The sequence below is a fragment of the Sciurus carolinensis genome, chromosome 1 (assembly GCF_902686445.1).
Source record: "Sciurus carolinensis chromosome 1, mSciCar1.2, whole genome shotgun sequence".
NCBI lineage: Eukaryota > Metazoa > Chordata > Mammalia > Rodentia > Sciuridae > Sciurus > Sciurus carolinensis.
Genome location: NC_062213.1, coordinates 106,341,693 through 106,355,008, shown reverse-complemented (window position 1 = coordinate 106,355,008; position 13,316 = coordinate 106,341,693). Strand labels below are relative to the sequence as shown.

Sequence of the window (13,316 nt, the reverse complement as noted above, 5' to 3'; positions counted from 1 at the left end):
AGGATGCTCTTATGGAGAGGAAAAGCACCTCTAAAGTCAGGTCCATTGTCTTTCCTTCTGTCTCTTTGCAACCTCAAAGACAGAACTTGGGACTGCATGGAAAGAGCAATGTTTGGTCTGGACAGGAATTCAGCATTTGAGGAGATGTCACAAATAATCCTCTTTGAGTCTTAGTGGTGAAAATGGAGCCCAGAGGGAGGGCATTTTACTAGAAGAGAGTTGGAATGAGCCCCAGGGGAGCCAGAGAGATACAGAAGGAGGGGGTATGAGGCTTCCCTGAGAACAAAGAGCCAGGCAGTCTGTCATCACTGATCTGTCTTCAGGGCTACATTAGCCAGGCTCTCAAGGAAATTGGGACATGTCACCTTTGTAGACCTTTCGTAGAATCTTGGTGTGGGTCACTCTTTCATGTGCCCTCCACTAGGAACAGAGCAACTGAGGTCAGTGACAGACTGCCCTGTGGGTTAAGGGCTGGAGTTAGGACTGGGGCTCGGTTTATCTAAAGGTGTCAGTTCCAGTGTCACATTAAGAGCCCTTAAGCTGTTCATATCAGGAAAGAAATTTAAACCCTCCACAATGGGGCAGCTGGGAGCCTCGTCCATCAGAAATTGTTAGTTCTCTGCACTGGGCAGGAACTTTAGAATTTTGACAATATCAACATTTTAATGTATCTTAGCTCCACAGTTCTTATAAAAATACACTGAAGGGAAAGGATATGATCTTCTGGGAACAGGTGCTCCTTCCAAGCCACGGCATCCACACAAGGACCAAAGCATTTATCCAGATACTGTGACAAGACCAGGAAAGGTCATGATAACCCAGTGACAGAATCTAGCAGCAGAGAGAAGGATGCTTTGTGCCCCTTGTGCCCATGGTCACATCTAGGGAAACAGAATTGAAGAAAGGGGGCTCTGAAAACAAGAAATGAGAGAAAGAGGGTGGAGAAAGTGGGGCCAAAGACAAAATACGATTGTTGTTGCTTTTTTTGCTGAGTTTGCTAAAGCAGGGATAAAAACATGGAGGGAAGTCAGAGTTGTGATGAAGTTGAGCAGTCGCTAAGAAAGCAAGTAGGAGGAAGATGTGGAGGGGGAGAAGGAGGAGAAGGAGAAGCAGAAAAAGAGGAGAGGAGGAGAAGGAGGAAGGAGGAGGAGGAGGAGGAGGAGGAAGAGGAATGGGAAGTAAAGGCAGATTATGAGAGCAGCTTCCCCGGTTGGGGCCTTCTTGATGGCAGGCCTAGTGCCCAGCACTTTATAATCTGTGGCACTTAATCCACACAACAGCTCTATCTGGGAGGGGGGCACAGATGCTTAAAGAACTAAAGTTACTGCTTGATCTTGGCGGATCAGGGCATCGTCTTGCTTCTGAGGTGCGCTTGCTCACTGTGTACCATGGATCATCCCTCTGGTGAGAGGACATCATTAATAAAATATTTCAGAAATATTGCAAATATCTAACAAAGCCATTTGCTTGGAAAAGAGTCAATCCAGGAATCCATCCAGAGAACATAATCGCTGATCTCAGGCACTGACTGGTAATATTTTAGGCAGTTGATGCATGCTTTTGCAAAAGAAACTATTTTCTCTGCCCTCAGAACCTAGCGAATTCATCTACCCTGATGGGCAGTGTGCAGTCACCATCTATAAATTCTAAAGGAAAAGAGAAATGTAAAGGATTGTGGGACTCTATCAATCCACCATCAAAAATGGAAGTGTCTTTCCCAATTTTTGGTGAGTATGACCAGAACTTGAAATTAGATTGCTTTTCAGGGGAGTGTGTATGTCTCCATCTTGGTTTAGGATTTGGGGACAATTTTGTTTGACAACTAGGGTCAGTGGCAGGGTTGGCTGAATCCGATTTAGGTCATGAAGTCCAGACCAGAGGGCTCAGAGCAAGTCAGCCCTGACGAGCTGTGGACTCGGTGACTTCACTCCAAGAAATGTGCACGATAATTGAGAAAACATGTTCCTGTGATGTCCTCATGCAAAAATCCAGATTTACAAATTTTTTTTTTTTATTCCTAAGAATTCTTTGAATATTTGCCGTGCATGTCTATACAACCTCCCAGAACACATCTCTTTCTTACTGGTTGTGTTTTTCTGCTGTGGTCTGGGTCAGGTTTTCAAGGGTGGGATTCTGAGGACAACCGGGCAAGTGGCCACAGGCCTTGGGGAGAAGCAGGAGAGGAAATAACCTAGGTTTCTGTGCTTTTCCTGCAGCAGAAAAAGCAGAAGAGACCCAAGTTCTTGAGAGGCAGCCGCGGGCAAGGCTGAAGAAGGGGAGCGAGATAAAGGGCCAGAGGTCCATTCATGCTTGCTATCCTCTGGGATGGCTACAGCCCCACTTGCCTGCCTAGCACTGCACACAGAGTTTAGGCTTCCTGGGCATTTGGCACATTCCAGACTCTGTAGCCAGGGCTTTCTGGCATATTCTCCCCTCCTCTTCAGAGTTGCCTGTGGAAGTCAGCATTATGATTCACTTGCACAGATGAAGAAACTGAGGTTTACCGGGATTAAGTATACGGTCATACAGTTAATAAAAGGCACAACTTGAATCCAAAGCCAGTTCCAACTGATTTGGTGCCAAGACTTCTAGAATTTCCTATCCACCTGCAAGATACCCCGCCCCCCACCCCCACACACACACATGCAAGAAGCCTTCCTAGAGGTCTCCTGGTCATTCAGGCCTCTCCCTTCTTGGAGTTCTTAGAGTCATACAATTAGAACTTCTTCAGCTATTTCCTGTTTTGATATTGATGGCGATGTTTTCCAAGGGTATTAATTTAGATAAGAAGATAAAAAATATCCCGCACACAGGTTTTGTTTGAACAGTAATGGATGTTTTGAAAGCGAGGACATTATATATTTATACTCAAAATTTTGACTTATTTTGAACAGTTATTTGTAAGACTGGGCCACACTAGACCTACAACACTGCAAAGCAGCAGATGGCCTGTCCCCTTTCAATGAGGCATATAACTTCTAGCTTCCACAGTCCCTACCAAGCTATGGCCTTACTCATGTATATGATCTGATGAGCCTCTGAAGCAAGTTTAGTTTGGGCTCTTGAGCAAACTTCTTGGGAAAGGATCCTGAATGATACTGTGAGTCCCCCAACAGGGCCCAGCTCCCCGAGGCAGTGCATTGATAAGAACGCTAACGGATAGAAGGAAATCAGTCTGGTAGCCTGCTATATGGTGGACCAACAGGTCCCTGCAGGGTAGGGATCACAGCTTCTTTGCAGTTCAACAGCTGCTTTTACCCACCCCTGGGTCTGGGGGAGTATGTGCCCTGCCACCATAGTAATTCAATTCCTCCCTCTTCCTTTTCTTGACAAGATTCTTAACAATCCTAAGGACACAGAGGAGTTGTTATATAGGGAAGAGAACCAAAACACTCTGAATGCTGCCAGTGAAAATGGCCATTCTCGAGAAATGCCTTATTTAGGGAACACTGCTTAACATTTCTGACAGAAAAGTCTGAGGAGAAGTTTGCCGCCAAAAGAAAATTATAGGCAAAGTACCCACGAGTCTCCTTTTGCCTGGATATTATGAGTCAAACATAATTCAGGAGATGAAATGTTGGGCTGAAATTCCATCAAAGTGAGAATGTTAATTACAGAAGGCCAAAATATAGGTAAGTTCCTAGAGAAGACTTCAGTACTACCAAAAAAGATTTCTTGTTTCAATTCAGCAAAGCTTTATACACACAGAGACAAGTAAAGTTGCCCTCATCCTACCTGCAGCGAGGGGACCATGTAGGAGGACTGCCCTTGGATCAGCCCCACCAAGGAGGAACAGAGCTCAGGGAAGGAAGCTTGTGTTTGTTTGGTGCTTACTTGGCCAGGCCCCTGCAGTCTTCTACCCACTCCATCTCACCTGTTGTGCACAGCCAGACTGCCAGTGTAGGCACTGCGGTTAGCCTTGTTGTGAGATAAGGAACTGGGTTTAGGAGTCGCTCTCCTGGGTGTCTGTTCCGCTCTGCTGGCAATGAGGTCTCCTTTCTCCCTACTTTATCTAGTTCAGCATCTTTCTGGCAGTTAGAACCCAGTATGACCTCTCTCCTTTTTAAATTTTACTTTATTTTCTATTTTTATTTTTTGGTTGACACATAATCTCCATCCACAGGGAGTCTGCCCCCCTTGGTGTCTCCCACACACTGGGGTGAGGGGTTTGACACGTGGTTATTTACAATGACAAGGTAGTCTGCTGACCTCCGAGCCAGGTCTGCTCAGATCCAAAAATAGGATGCCATTTCACCAGACTGAGCAAGTAAGAAATGCAAGTCACCTTATGAAGAACCAGGGCTGTGATCCACACAGTGATGAGGGACTGAGAACAGAATGCTTCCCCCTTCCTGAGCAAGAGCTGGGCTCTTGAGGAGCCTTCCCTCAGAAGAGACAGTCCTCCTTGGGCTCATAGAGGAACAAGCAGCGTGCAGTGGGAAGGAGATAAATACCACCAACCCTTGCTACTGAAGGAACGGCCAAGGGAAACAGGAAAATCAGTCTGTCTGTACCAGATAGCAAATACCTGTGGTTACTGGGAAACGATTCCAGAAGTAGTGGATTGTAACTGCCCAGCATGGAATGGCTTCTGTGCAAAGCTTAGGCTGTTCATTCCCATTGACCTCATAGCCAGATCCCGCCCCTTGCAGGGTTCTCCACCTGCAGAAGCCACCACAGCAGTGCCAAAACCTCTCCGGCTGCTTTGCCTAGCGGTGAATTTTCAAGGAAGTCCTGGCTGTCTGACTCTGACTAATACCACTAATAAAAAGACTTCCCACACGTGAAAGAGGTTGGCCAAACTCTTGGGCAATTCAAAAAGCATTGTAGCTAGTCCCACTTCACAGATTTTGTCATCAGATCAACCTCATTTGGGAACCTCCTATGTCTCCTATATCCATTTTTTTTTTCTTTTTTCTTTTTCTTTTTCTTTTTTTTTTTGGCAGAGGGATGGTGTTACCATTAGGAATTAGCTCCAAACTCTGATAGCCCTGACCCTACATTGATTTTTCTCTCTTACTTTTAATGACTTGGGAGTGAGTAGCAAGAACACATTCCTATAATATCCTCCATAGACACTATTCACCTCATGCCTTTATATTATAAATAAACAAGTAGTTCCTTTTTTTTTTTTTTTTTTGTCCCTTGGTGAGACCTTGGGGAAAATGTGAGGATAAACGTGAGCCCTTCTATTTGAAAATAAACCCAGTGCTGCAAGCACCATCCACCAGTGTAGTGCTGCTAGCCTATTAATTTTTCTGTCAACTGTCACACTACTAATTCTCATTTATTCTCGCAGCTTGGGTACAGTTGTATTATTTGGAATCAATATGTACTCATGTTGTATTAAGTGTTGTCAGTGCTGAGGGTGGTGGTGGGGTTCTGCTTCAGGGAAAAGACCTCCTGGTGCCAGAATATGATCCATTTAGCAAAGGAGAGGATTTCTTCCCGGTGCTGGGGACTCCCGGGGCAGGCAGTCTGCCTGTGTTTTTAATAGCATATGGCAGAGAAGGAAGCTATCATGCTCTAATACCCAAGTCCCCCTCCACACGCACACATACTCGTTCTGTTTTTCTTTTCCTGTGGGTCATTTGTAGTCAAAATCTACTCATAGAAGGCAAAGAGTGACACTTGACAGGATCTGGACTTTGGAAACTCCAATTCAATGATCTACTTCAGGGCCAGGAAAAAAGGCCTTTTTTGATCATTTTCAAGGGAATTATCAAGTGGGAACAGCATTATCCTTTAATTAACAAGAATTTAGCCTTTTATGGGGGCATGCTTGGCTATCACCATGACTTCTGACATTTGGTAGGTGAGGTGGGGATAGATACTAAACTTCCTGCACTGTACTGATTGATTGCACTTAACCAAGAATTGCCCTGAAATGTCAATGGCCCCATTGAGAAACAATATTAAAACAATACACTGGTCTCAAGATTTCCTGAGTAATTTAGTGACTTGCTCAAGATCCCCAAACTACTTTCCATCCTTTCTTTCAAACCACTGTAGGAAGTTTACCCAAAATACAGGAGGAAAATATCAAGAGATCATCTCAACTTTGTAATCTGATTCCTGTTAAACTATAGTCTAAGACCAACAGTCTATAGAAACTCCTTAAAAGCATGTAATGTAGCCCACAGAAGAGCAATGAAAACATCCTGAACCACAAAAAACTCTCCTCAGTTGTATGTTCTCATTTTTCTGGTCTTTGTTAAACTTTGTGGCTGAAGGTCTATTCTCCTCAGTTCAAACAGGGATATTTCCATGCCCAGGCACACCCAGCTGAAAGGCTAATGACCCAAAGCCTCAATTTCTCTATTTTCACATTGGCCTGGGTTGGGGGAGTCATCCTAGTCTAATTGCTATTTGGAGTCAGGATCTTTACTGTCAACCTCACCCTCCCATTAGGAAGCAAGGTCCCCAGAAAATGGTTATGGAAGGGTCTTTCATTCTCATTTATTTACCTGATGCCACCATACAGTGTTCTCTGAAACTAATGGTTCACACCCCAACTCCCGGCTGATTTCTTGGGGCTGGCTAAGCCTAACACCTGACAGTATGTGAGATTAGAGATGCCAAAGAACATGGGTTGCATGCTCACCAACATCCAGAAATTTTATGCAAACCTTCAGCACACTTTCTGCTGCTTCTTTGAGAGGAGAGAGTATTTGCTGCCAGCAAAGGCTTCCAAGGCCTGTGCTGGACCCTGGAGTCCCTATGAGTTCTCACTGGGAGAAGGCAAATGGGCATCTGGGCCTCACTCTGGCACTGATATCTGCTTGGGGCCTGGGCTTTGGTCCTGCTGCATGCTCAGTAGAGAAGAGCAGGGGCATACCACTGTGTAGTTTCTCTGAGCTCTGATGAAGTGTGCTCTACCAGTGCAGTTCCGCTTGGTGCTCATTGAAAAGTAAAGTGGCATTTTGCTCATCAGTGTAATCTTAGTAATGATGAGAAACTTCCCCCGGGCTCTAGCCCTGCCCTGCCATGCCCTACCCTCCCTGCTGATGTCGGCAGTTGGGCCCCCTTCAGATTTCTCCTTGAAAAAGAGTGGTAGTGTGAAGCCTCATCCTTTGCTCCTCCTGGTCCTTGGGGCAGGGGAGTCATGGGGTAGGCAAGAGGAGAAGGTGAGAGCCTCCTTCCTTGCTGAGCATTAAAAGTAGGGAAAGAGCCACCAGCACTGGGATGACTGTCCTGAGTGGGCCCGATTCTCCAACTCTCTGGAAGCCTGATCTACTTCAGGGTAAGATGGCTGCCCAAAGACAGCAGTTCCTTCAGCTGCTAGTTATAAAATCTTCTGAGGTACTCTCACAGTTCTGTCAAATCAAGTGTCCCCCAGAGACCCTGGTCTCCCATCTGTGGTGCCCCCTAATAGTTTTTATCTTCCAGGTTTAAAAATACATAAAAAGGTTGAGAAAAGAGCAGGTTAAGATATGACAGAATGTGACAGTAATTCCATTCCTTTCCAACTACCCCAAAAGAGGGACATTCATTTCTTTGGCTGGTCATTGTTCACTGGGCCAGTCTCAGCCAGACCACTCTCACCTCCAACTGCAAATCCCCTCTGAACCTCTGGGAATAATGCCCATTGTGAATTGGCATTTAGGTCAACCAAGTTGACACATGACTTATTCAACAGAAGGGACCCATCAGGTCTAAAGTATTGTTTCTTCTGTGACTCTTGCAGAGAAGGAAAGTTTCAGCCATTCTGTTGAAAAATGTAAACACTGGGCAAAAAGGGATGGCAGGGACCAACAGCTGCTACCCTTCTGCACTGCTTTGAAAGGGAGAAACAGTCCCCTCCAGTACACTTAACTGATAGTTTCAAGAGTTGGAAGACCTGGAGAGAAGTTCCTGGTGGATCCTTCACTGCCATTGCTGAATTTGCAGAATGGATCTGGTCATGCATGTATGGGGGAGGAGGGGACTGGCACTGTCCGTGTGTGCACCCAGAGGATGGAGGCAGGACAATTAATCAAGTGCCTTTTCTCCAGGATTTTCATTGGCCTCAGATGACAGATGGGGCAGAGACACCCAGGAGAGCACTATTTTGGTTTCCAGCTGGGAACGTGCACTAAGTTTTCCTTAATACCCACAGCACCCAAAAGGCTTTACTCTAATAGACTTTAATGCATGAAACACCCATAAATTATCCTTCAAACTGTTACAATTTCCAGCCTGGAACTACTTGGAAAAACCAGCCTGGCAAGCAAGCTCTTTTTTTTTTTAATCTTTTAAGTCACAGGGAAGAGAAAGTTCAAGCAGAAAACACCTTCCGTAGAAATCTCAGAGATGTGTGTGTGTGTGTGTGTGTGTGTGTGTGTGTGTGTGTGAAATCCTTGTAATCAAACGGAGCTCAGTCGCATGTTTACATTGGCTCAAAGTTGCAGCTTCCTGACCCCTGAGTCCTCTCTCTCAGCCTAGCCTCCTGAACCCAAGGCGCTGCCCACCCCAACCCCGCGTGCCAGCTTCTCCCACACCTGGCAGTAGATTTCTGGAGGTAAAGCATAAGACCCAAGTAGCAGGACTAAACCTTGGCGACTTTGACTTATGGATATCCAGCAGACTCAGTGCACGGCCCTAGCACGTCCGACCCCTCCATTTGGCGCGCAAGCTTCTTATGTCAATCCTGCGTACCACAATCGCGACTTCTATTCCTCCTGCAACACGCGGAGGAGTCCAGAAACTCACGTTCCATTCCCTGCACCAAGTCTAACGCGCTCTACCCCTCTCACCTCCTCACCTAGGGGTAAAGTAGCACTTTCCCGACTTGGCGCACTCCCCAGCCCGCGCGTGTTGTACACTCGCCCTCCGAAGCGCTGGCTACCAGTCCAACAGCCCCCGCGAGCTTGCAGCCAGCGCGCGCATCCCTTCTCTCCGCGCTCATTTGCTCTTTCTCACTTGCGCCCAGTTCTTTTCTAACCCGCGAGCTAACCCTCCCTAGCTCAGCTTTGCGGCTTCTGCAGGCGCTAGGGGTGCCTACAAGATCCCTGGTTCTCCTGGGACCGGGAATTTCACGATCACAGTGAGCGGTGCTTCCTCCAACTCGCCCGCCCGCCGAGGGTCTCGCGCCCCGACACTCACTTAGGGACACTCTTTTCAAGGGGTGCATTTCAGCCCGCGGGAGCTTGGGGGGTGCCCGGAGATCTGGTCAGACCGGGATCCATGCATACTCTCCTGGGGAGCCCAGCCACCCCGGCCCGCCAGTGCCCTCGCTGCGCCCCTCTCGGGGCTCGGCTCAGGGCAGCCTGACTCACCGATGCGCTCCCCTCCGGCTCCCAGCGCTCTCTGCTGTGCCGGAGCGTGAAGCTGCTGAAACAGGCTTCTTCAATGTTTTTAGCCCCTCCTCCCGGTCTCCTGAGTCACACCCGCTCCAAATCCTCCCCCCCAACCCTGTCCCTACCCCTCCCCCCCACCCCCAGTCCCGCACCTGCCGTGGCTGGGCGGAGATGCCTGGCTGTAGGGGGTCCTGGGGACTGGAGATCAACAGCTACCAGGAGGGGGTCCCGACCTAGCCAGGGAAAGATTCAAACCTCCAGCAAGTCAAAGAGAAACGAATCCCAGTCAGAAGGGCAGCGCGCCCACAGCCCGGACGGTGATTTTCTGGGGCACCAGGCGAAGGTGCTCGCCCCCGACACAGATGGGACGGTAGGCTGGGGCTGGGCGGACTTGCTTCGAGCTCCCCTCATCTCCCCCGCCCTGCCCTAGTGCCTTGCCAGCCTCATTCGCCTCCTTCGCGTCCTGGGTCTGCCCGTTGCCCCGGGTGCCCTGAACATCACCTGCTCACCGCAGGTCTGAGAGCTAAAGGAGCACCCAGGAAAGCTCGGTGAGAGGCAGGTACCCAGGCTTCTCTGACACAAGGGAGGGCGGCGGCTCTGAGAGCCTGAATTGGCTAGAAGGCTTCCTGGTAGGGGCGAATCTGGTGTGGGGTCAAGCGGCAGAGGACTTTAGCCGGCAGGATACCCCCCACCCGGCCCCGCCGGCCTTAACTTAAGCTTTCCAGAGTCCCTGATGCCTGGGGTGAATATATATGTCTGTGTGTGATGCACACATTTTTCCGGTTCTAGGGTCCACAGCTTTCATCGATTTTGCAAAAGGTTTGTAACCCCACGCTGAGTAGAGAGCAAGCCTCTGGTCCACCCTACCCCCCACCCTTTTGTGCCGACCACCAAACTTGGATTTAGTGGATTCAGAGCCTGACTCAAGTCTGCCCTTCTGCCCCAGCCTAAAACCAGCAAGGCAGAAATAAATCTACAGTCAGACATTCCACCAAATGTGTATAAGTACCTGAAATAGTGTTCTAGGGTCTTTAAAAATTTAAACCTCCTGCCCCTTCCCAGGTTGGGCGTGTCGGATGTATTCATTTCTTCCTTTGGCAAAGGCATGTTGAACCTGTACCCTGTGTGGATGCCACCGGGAGGAAGGAATGTGGGAGACTGATGGAGAGGGCGGGTGAAGCACTGAGTCTCCCCATTGCTGTTGACAGCATGCCAGTGCAACCCTGAAAAAGAGTGTCCTCCCTGATCTGGGATTTAAGGAGGCATAGGATTCACGTTACAAATGCTAGGGGGTCCCTTACGCCCAGTGGTATTTGAGCAAGAGAAACCCTTCCTGGATACTTCCAACTTCCAGGATGCAGATTGCTATGAGATCTCAACTTCTTTCTGTTTTCATCTTTGACCCCTTCATCCCTTTTATTCTCTCCTGCTTCATTCTCCTCTGAGCTGGATGGAGAAGGAGAGAAGTCCTCAAATTGGAAATCAGCTTTAGCTTTACTAAGTCCACATCTGGTGTGGTCAGATACTGGCTGGTGGAGGAATACACTTTGGTCTCCAGGACAAGAGGACAGGGAACACCTTAAATGGCCCTTTCTGCAAAAGTAGCGTCATAGTCATGGTGGTCTACTAGGAAATTTATCATTGCCAATTAAACAAAGGGATTTCCAGACAGTAGGGACAATTCATTCATCATTTATGTTATATATAAAATTTTTGGAAAGCGCAAGCTCCTGCCCTTACATAATAGCTGCCTGAGAATTTAGGGATGAAATAAAAAAAATTTTAGAATAACAGAATTTGGTTGTTGAATGTGGAACTTTTGTATGTGTCCTTGTGGCATCACCCAGAAGGACAAAAGGATTGGAGGCACTTGTGGTTCTTTTTTATGTGGTATGTAAGAGGGAAATTTAAAAATGAAGTAAGCAGAATCTAAGCCCAGATGCCCTACCCCCAAATTGTTGATCATATTCTTATGGCACATGTTGGTTTAATAAAAGTTTCTTTCCGTTCCTAACTAGATCTCTTTCTGTTCTTGATTTTGAAGAATCTTGAGTAAATAAGAATATGTAAACAACAAACAAAGAAACATTTAAAGATTATTATTGAAAGCCTACTATGTATTGGGTTCTGTGAGATGACTGTGGTAACTACTGTCAGAGACCTTGTGTTCCAGTGATGATTTGATTATCAGCCCTGATCATGTTCATCACGTCCTCCCCAGGTCCTAGTACCTAGTAGGTGCTCAGCAAGTGCTTATTGAATCCAACAATAGCTAGAGCCATTGTGGCTGTCAGACTAGCCACCCACCCTGGATGGGTTTCCAGCATGCTCCAGATCAGCCAGTCTTGGCTCAGAGACCATAGCCAGGTGCCTTTTCTTTTGCCTCTTCCACTTTCCTGAAGGACTCAAATGGAAATGTCCTTCTTCTGGGTCACTGAGAGAAGGACCTTAAGGCCTGGACCAACCACACTTAGAGGAATGAAAAACAGCTGAGAGGGCAGTGGCCAGAAAGAATGGTGCAGACTAGCAGAGGATAAGAATGTTTTTCTGTACTAGATTTTCTCGAAAGAGCTTTTTATCCAGGGTATCAAAATAACCAGCAGCTGATGCATTTGCTGACTTGGAGGACAGATTGTGGCGTGTACAGTAATTGTTGTTATTTCTGAGGATGCAGAAGCCTGCAGCCATTGAGTGTCTCATCAACAGCAACACTCAGCCCAGCACAGACCTCCTGCCTCTCCCTTGCCTCATTCCAGAAGCCAGGACAAAGTGCACCTGCTATTTAAAACACCAGCAGGCTCAGCAGAGATCTGCCAGTGAGATGGAACCGCTGGATCTGTTTGCAATACTTGAGAAATAAGGAAATCTTATCCTAGCTGCTGGAGGAAGTGATCGCTTTAACTCAGATTTCTTTTCTCCTTTTCCTCCTAATCAGAGTGAAGAAAACTTCAGAAGGAGAACTATTTCATAACGTTTAATGTGAAATATTTCATAACGTGAAATGACATGGTTACAGAATCACAAGAGCTCAATCTTGTCACCTTGTTTATGGATGAGGAGACAGGGGCCTAGGAGGGACAGAGGCTCAGCCAAGTACAAATGACCAGTGTCTGCCCCAGGAGTAGGACTTCTGGATTTCTAGGCGAGTCTTTTTCCCACAACACTCCTTCAAGGAAGCCAGAGGAAGAGCTGCCAACTTCAGGCTGCAGAAGAAGGCTTGTGAGGAAGTAAGTCAGGTCAGGTACAGGGGGAGTCAAGGGTACCCTTTTCCTGTAGGACCCAGCCCTGCCTCTCCTGGGACCTGCTCCCGGCTTTCACCCTCTGGCTCTGAAATCATTTTCTTCATCTCTCCTTGTTCCTTCCCTTTGGTTTGCTTGTTGTTCCCTCTCTTATAGACACTGCTGGCCCAACTACTAGATTTTTCAACTTCACTTCACCACCAATTTCCTCAGCAAAGTGATCTACATCCACTATTTGCTTGGCTTCTCTTAAATTCCTGCAATATGGTTCTCATCTTCCTCCCCTTCCTTTCCCCCTACTGAACTGATGTTTTTCTTAAATGACACCAGTTGCAAAAAAACACTACCCCCAGCAAGATCCTAGCAGCATTTATCCATTGCTTCGAGGGGCAAGACATTTTGTGAGCCCCATCTGTAGGTATTGTCCATCTGTAGGTAAGGAAGCTGATGTCTTAAGAATAAATCACTCAAGTCATGTAGCTGGACAATGACTGAGTGGAGATTTGAACCCAAATCCGTGACACTCCTGTTGTTGAACTGTGCCTTCTCCTCCTTTCAACTAAGTTCAGCAGACTTTGCTGGTCCTCAGCCTCCCCTCCTGATGACCTCCTGCATGGAACACTTTCCTCCAGAGGCTGCTGTGACGGTGCTGTTCTGAGTCACTGTCTACCTCTCTAAAGTCTCTGTCTGCTTTCAGAAGGCCTGTGTCTCCCACAGCTCAGTCCCAGGGCTTCCTGTTTTCCTTCACACTCAACTTTTTCCTGGAGTTCTACCCTAATTTAAGTATTCCAACCATAGC

At 47.3% G+C, this 13,316-nt stretch overlaps 1 protein-coding gene across 1 annotated transcript in view; it reads right to left on the bottom strand.

Annotated features, from left to right (window-relative positions):
• Ngf (nerve growth factor) overlaps positions 1–9,324 on the bottom strand; it is a 48,390-nt gene extending 39,066 nt beyond the window's left edge. Inside the window, exon 1 of the mRNA XM_047516637.1 lies at positions 9,258–9,324. The gene's annotated coding sequence lies outside the window, so the exon portion shown is untranslated. The remainder of the gene's footprint in view (positions 1–9,257) is intronic.
• Positions 9,325–13,316: the final 3,992 nt, after the last annotated feature.